This window comes from Muntiacus reevesi, chromosome 7 (genome assembly GCF_963930625.1).
Source record: "Muntiacus reevesi chromosome 7, mMunRee1.1, whole genome shotgun sequence".
NCBI classification, from domain to species: Eukaryota; Metazoa; Chordata; class Mammalia; order Artiodactyla; family Cervidae; genus Muntiacus; species Muntiacus reevesi.
In genome coordinates, this window is record NC_089255.1 from 31096467 (window position 1) to 31103437 (window position 6971).

General features: G+C 38.4%; 1 pseudogene; it reads left to right on the top strand.

The window, feature by feature from the left end:
• The first annotated feature begins 3841 nt into the window (after positions 1-3841).
• Positions 3842-5569, top strand: LOC136171750 (T-complex protein 1 subunit zeta pseudogene; annotated as a pseudogene).
• The last annotated feature ends 1402 nt before the right edge of the window (positions 5570-6971 follow it).

Consider the following 6971-nt stretch of genomic DNA (forward strand, 5'->3'; position numbering starts at 1 on the left):
GGAAAAATTTTTTTAAAAATTCTAACTACTTTCTTCAAAGACACTAAATAAGTGAATATATCCATAAAACCAAGATAGGCCACAATGCATGTGCTGCATACTAAGTCACTTCAGTCATGTCCAACTCTTTGCAACCCTATGGACTGTAGCCTGCCAGGCTCCTCTGTTCATGGAATTCTTCAGGCAAGAATACGGGGATAAGTTGCCATTTCCTCCTCCGAGGGATCTTCCTGACCCAGGGATTGAACTCGTGTCCCTTGTGTCTCCTGCATTGGCAGATGGGTTCATGACCACTAGCACCACCTGGGAAGCCCAAGAAGAGCAATAAAATTTTTCTCGACAGTAAAAAGAGATCAGAAATATGGATGACAAAACTTTGCTCTATAAACTAAAGGAGAAAAAGAAAAAAAAATGATGCAATAACCAAACTGGTGATCAGGAATACAGAGTTGAGAGAATTTTCTAGACTAAGAGGAAAACAAAAAAGAGTATATTAAGAAATGTGACTTTCTGACATCTACCTAGCAGGAAAGTGAGAGGCAGAGAAGAGCAAAGGGGTAAAGGAAGCAGCTTTTTAGAAAGAGAGAAAATTCTATGCACCAAAGAGACTTAAAAAAAAAAATTAGCATGAAAGTATGATAGTTCAAATTCTCTTTGAATGCTGTAAAACAATGGAGCAATTCTTCTAACAGTCTGAGAAGAAATGAACCCATAATTTTATTCTCAAGTATAAAGGCAAAACAAAAAATTAAAAAAAAAAAAAAAAAAAAAAACACTGTAACTCTGGCAACGACTAGGAAAACTTACTACCCAAGCCACTCCCATAAAAACTATATACTGAGAAGCATATCCCAGGACAATGAAAAGGAATACAAACTGATGACCCAAGATAAAAAGAAACAGAAGCAAATGAGTATGAATGAGAGGAAGGGAAGAAAATTGAAAAGTGTTATAAGAGATTCTGCTGCCCATTCTTGAATTATGCTAAGAACATTTTCCTTCACAGGAGTTTGATGACTTTAACACTCACTGAATTTCTTCTTCTATGCATCCATTTATATCATTTGATTTTACAATGAGTAATATTCACATAATGATATCATTATAAAGGCTGTTTTATTAATGTTAAAGTCTTAGTCTCAACTTATAAACAAACCATGAAGTCATAGTAACAGTTAATTGTAAAATAGAAAGGGCTTCCCTGGTAGCTCAGATGGTAAAGAATCTTCCTGCAATGCGGGAGACCCAGGCGTGATTCCTGGGTGAGGAAGATCCCCTGAGAAAGGAATAGCAACTCATTCCAGTATTCTTGCCTGGAGAATTCCATGAACAGAGGATAAAGCCTGTGGGGTCACAGAGTCGCACACAATTGAGCAACTAACACTTTCACTTTCATGTCATACAGTAAAATATAAATGTAATAAACCTTACAAAGGTAAAAGTAATAATATAGCCAAAAAATCTACAAAATTTTGTCTCCTTAGACAAAGCCTGAAGTTAGTAAATCACAAAATAAAGCTATAAATATAATATTACAGCACAAATTACCAGAAAGTAAGCACAGAGGTAAAATATACTGATGAGTCATCAGGCATTTTTAAAGTTGATAAAGATAGAAAGAAATTGACAAAATATATTACTTAACATTTATAATGATAACTATCCAAATAACCAAACAATGGAACCAGTTCAAGTTTTTGTTTTGCTTTTTTAATTTGCAATATGAAAAGAGAACCATCCTTTCCATTCTAAACCTAACTGGGTTGGATTTCAGTCAATAGTCTAGATATTACTTTAACTTTTTTATAAAATTTAACATATTTTAGAACATAAAAAGCATAACAGAAAAACACAATAAAATTAATAGTGACCTTTTTCTCAATGGGAGAAATTCTGGATAATTTTTCATATCACTTTTTCATATTTTGCTAGTTTCCAAATGTCCTGTATATTCTTCAGAAAGCATACACTAATTTTAATTTTTAAGTCTCTGATAAAGTCATCTAACATGGTTTTAAAAATTCAAAATCAGTAATATTTTATACATATATATATATACAAGGATTTATAGATTTATATATCTTTTACTTGCACTTTGAAGGTCATGACAGCAAGAAATTGGGATAAATCATACAAGTTTCTCCAAGAATGTATCTGTTTACATATTCCCCAACTCTGCAGCAAGAGAAAGTGTCTCTGTCCACCATAAAGGTAATAGAACATGCATGTTCATTTGCTCAGTCACATCCAGCTCTTTGCAACCCCATTGACTGCAGCATGCCAGCCTCTTCTGTCCATTGAATTTTCCAGACAAGAATACTGGAGTGGGTTGCCATTTCCTCCTCCAGGAGATCTTACTGACACAGGGATAAAACCTGCAGTCCTGCATTAGCAGGTGGATTCTTTACCACTAATAGCCAATAATCAGAGAAGGCAATGGCAACCCACTCCAGTACTCTCGCCTGGAAAAATCTCATGGGCGGAGAAACCTGGGAGGCTGCAGTTCATGGGGTGGCAAAGAGTCGGACACGACTGAGCTACTTCACTTTCACTTTTCACTTTCATGCATTGGAGAAGGAAATGGCAACCCACTCCAGTGTTCTTGCCTGGAGAATCCCAGGGACAGCAGAACATAGTGGGCTGCTGTCTGTGGGGTCACACAGAGTCAGACATGACTGAAGTGACTTAGCAGCAGCAATAGCCAATAATAGCCCTGTCCACTCAGGTGTTTAAATATCTCCTCTTAGTGGTTCCTACTTGACCTCTTGATGAAGGTGAAAGAGGAGAGTGGGAAAGCTGGCTTAAAACTCAACATTCAAAAAACTAAGATCATGGCATCTGGTCCCATCACTTCAAGGCAAATAGATGGAGAAACAATAGAAAGAGTGACAATTATTTTCTTGGAACCCAAAATCACCGCAGATGGTGACTGCAGCCATGAAATTAAAAGACGCTTGCTCCTTGGAAGAAAAGCTATGACAAACCTAGACAGCCTATTAAAAAGCAGAGACATTACATTGCCAACAAAAGTCCATTTAGTCAAAGCTTTGGTTTTTCCAGTAGTCATGTATGGATGTGAGAGTTGGACCATAAAGAACACTGAGCGCCAAAGAATTGACACCTTCGAACTGTGGTGTTGGAGAAGATTCTTAAGAGTCCCCTGCACAGCAAAGAGATCAAACCAGTCAATCCTAAAGGAAATCAGTCCTGAATATTCATTGGAAGGACTGATGCTGAAGCTGCAACTCCAATACTTTGGCCACCTGATGCAAAGAACTGACTCATTGGAAAAGACCCTGATGCTGGGAAAGATCAGGGGCAGGAGGAGAAGAGGATAACAGAGGCCAAGATGGTTAGATGGCATCACCCACTCAATGGACATGAATTTGAGCTAGCTCTGGGAGATGGTGAAGGACAGGGAAGCCTGGTGTGCTGCAGCCATGGGGTCTCAGAGTCGCACATGACTGAGCAACTGAACAACAACAACTCTAGTGTTTCATTAAGTATCTGCCCTTACTAGTCCAAGTTGTTGTCCTCTACTTTATATACTTGGGAATCCAATCTCCCAGCTCACTCAGGAGTAACAGGATTCTAAGTAACCAATTCCTATTAGCCTAGCAAGAGTGGTCTAGATTATCCAAAGCAACAGTACCTCCAAAAATAGAACTGCCAAAGTTTTCAAAAGCAGAACCAAATACCTTTCATTGAGTAGGTCTGTAAATATGCTGAAAAGAATAATAAAAGTTGATATTTGTTGAGCACCCTGTGTACCTAATTGGATACATTAGACCATATTTACCATTTCTTTTACTCCATCCTTAAGATTCCCTTTCTGGGATAGCGCCTCCCAGCCACGCTGAACCGGATCGGGGCTTTTCACCACGCTGTGTCCCCCTTATCTTCCTCTGTTGAGTCAGCTATGGCGGCCGTGAAGACCCTGAACCCCAAGGCCGAGGTGGCCCGAGCGCACGCGGCGTTGGCGGTCAACATTAGCACAGCCTGGGGGCTGCAGGACGTGCTGAGGACCAACTTGGGGCCTAAGGGCACCATGAAGATGCTTGTTTCTGGTGCTGGAGACATCAAACTCACTAAAGATGGAAATGTGCTGCTTCATGAAATGCAAATTCAACACCCAACAGCCTCCTTAATAGCCAAAGTAGCAACAGCCCAGGATGACATAACTGGTGATGGTACTACTTCCAATGTCCTCATCAATGGAGAGCTGCTGAAGCAGGCGGATCTCTACATTTCTGAAGGTCTTCATCCCAGAATAATTACAGAAGGATTTGAAGCTGCAAAGGAAAAGGCCCTTCAGTTTTTAGAACAAGTCAAAGTAAGCAAAGAGATGGACAGGGAAACACTTATAGACGTGGCCAGAACATCCCTACGTACTAAAGTTCATGCTGAACTCGCTGACGTCTTAACAGAGGCTGTAGTGGACTCCATTTTGGCCATTAAAAAACAAGATGAACCTATTGATCTCTTCATGGTTGAGATCAAGGAGATGAAACATAAATCTGAAACAGATACAAGCTTAATCAAAGGTCTTGTTTTGAACCACGGGGCACGGCATCCTGATATGAAGAAGAGAGTAGAAGATGCATACATCCTCACGTGCAACATGTCATTAGAATATGAAAAAACAGAAGTGAATTCTGGCTTTTTTTTACAAGAGTGCAGAGGAGAGAGAGAAATTAGTTAAATTAGTTAAAGCTGAAAGGAAATTCATCGAAGACAGAGTTAAAAAAATAATCGACCTAAAAAAGAAAGTCTGTGGTGATTCAGATAAAGGATTTGTTGTTATTAATCAAAAGGGAATTGATCCCTTTTCCTTGCTTGTGATGGGATACCCCTAAATTCTCTTGATGACCTAAATCCCAAACGGGGCATGCAGGACTTGTCTATGAATATACATTGGGAGAAGAGAAGTTCACCTTTATTGAGAAATGTAACAATCCTCACTGTCACATTACTGATCAAAGGACCAAATAAGCACACGCTTACTCAAATCAAAGATGCAGTAAGAGGTGGCTTGAGGGCTGTTAAAAATGTTATTGATGATGGCTGTGTAGTCCCAGGTGCTGGTGCAGTGGAAGTGGCAATGGCAGAAGCCCTGGTTAAATACAAGCCCAGTGTAAAAGGCAGGGCCCAGCTTGGAGTTCAAGCATTTGCTGATGCATTGCTCATTATTCCCAAGGTTCTTGCTCAGAACTCTGGTTTTGACCTTCAGGAAACACTAGTTAAAGTTCAAGCAGAACATTCAGAATCTGGTCAGATTATGGGTGTGGACTTGAACACTGGTGAACCAATGGTAGCAGGCATATGGGATAACTATTGTGTAAAGAAACAGCTTCTTCACTCCTTCACTGTGATTGCCACCAACATTCTCCTGGTTGATGAGATCATGAGAGCTGGAATGTCTTCTCTAAAAGGTTGAATTGAAGCTTCCCTTGTATCTGAATCCTGAAGACTACAGAGTGATCCTAATAATACAGCTATGGAATTTTGGTCCAAGCTTCAAATGATCCTCAAAGGATTTTCTTTTCCCATATTAAAAAAGGAGAGAACACTGGCAAAAAAAAAAAAAAAAAGATTCCCTTTCTATCTATTACCTCTCCCCATTTTGTCAGTAATACCTCCTTGACAACATGTTAAAATTTAATTATCTCATTTATTTTACTTTAGTCCTCATTGCAATCAGTATCTCCTGGATTCCAGAGAAGTTGTAGGGGCTGTGGGTGAAACACACAAACAATTAAGACTTAAGAAGATAGCACAACTGCATACATGTGGGGCACGCTCATCATGTGAGTTTCTAACTCCAACTATTTCACCTTGATTCTTCCATTACAGCGAGAAGTAGTTTCACATCTTGCTCTAAGATTCTACATGTTCCCCCCACCTGGAGCACAGAGTGGCCTGCACAGTGGCTGTGAAAAGCAACCAGTGCATTTCCTGCCCTTGATTTCAGAGTCAATGTTTTGAAAGTATAAGTGCTGCCCATCTGTAAAGATATTCTTCTTACTGTTGTTGTCATGTCCAATAGACTATGATGGGAGAATCTGGTTCATTATTAAAAGCAGGAAAAAAAATCACATGTGTAACAATAGACAGAGCTGACAGTTAAAAGCAATGTGTAGTAGGCATTTCTTTAGGGAGAATGACAGTAACTTCAGAAAACTTATACTGACCTACCTAATCAGGCTTTTCTGCCCTTAAATTCTGTGGAAAGACAATAAATATCATTAATTCTTTAGAGAAACACCTTGTGGGATTTATGAATGCTCATGAATATTTCATAAAGTGATTAAAATTGTTAATCCTGCTCCCAATTAAAGTAATTCTTAGACCACATATGTAAATAACAGGTAATTATAATGTTTTATTATGTGTCATTTATATAACTTAGGCCATTAAAATTGCATTCTGACATGATACATTTCTTAGGGATCTACGTCATTTTTTAAAAGCAACAATTCATTTTTTACTTTATTTGAGCCTCCATTAATTTTGAGGGGAAATTTTGAGGAAATGGAAGAGAAGAAAAATAAGTTCCAAGAGTATAAACAGTAGCCCCTCTATGAAGTATTGTTGCCAAAATCCTAGGCTTTTCTCCTCCACTGGTCTATTCAGGTGGGATTCAATATATCAACTCTAATTGAGAAAACTATCATCTGAGGAATTAGACATAAAGCTAATTCTACTCTTTCCTTTTTATTTCATTCCTCTTTCTTCATTTTTTTTTAATTTGGGCTTTCTATTATGTTTGGTTTCTACATGGGAAGAAAAAGGAACTTAAATCTGGAGACAATTTGGAATGATGGAAAGTTCACAGAGTCAAAAAGAGCTGATTCTAAGGAATCATGACTTCCTAGTTACATGGTCTTGGGCAAATCATTTTACCTCTTGGAATTTCAGTCCTTTTACCTGTAATATTTTGAATTTCAATTCTTTTACCTGTAATATTTTGA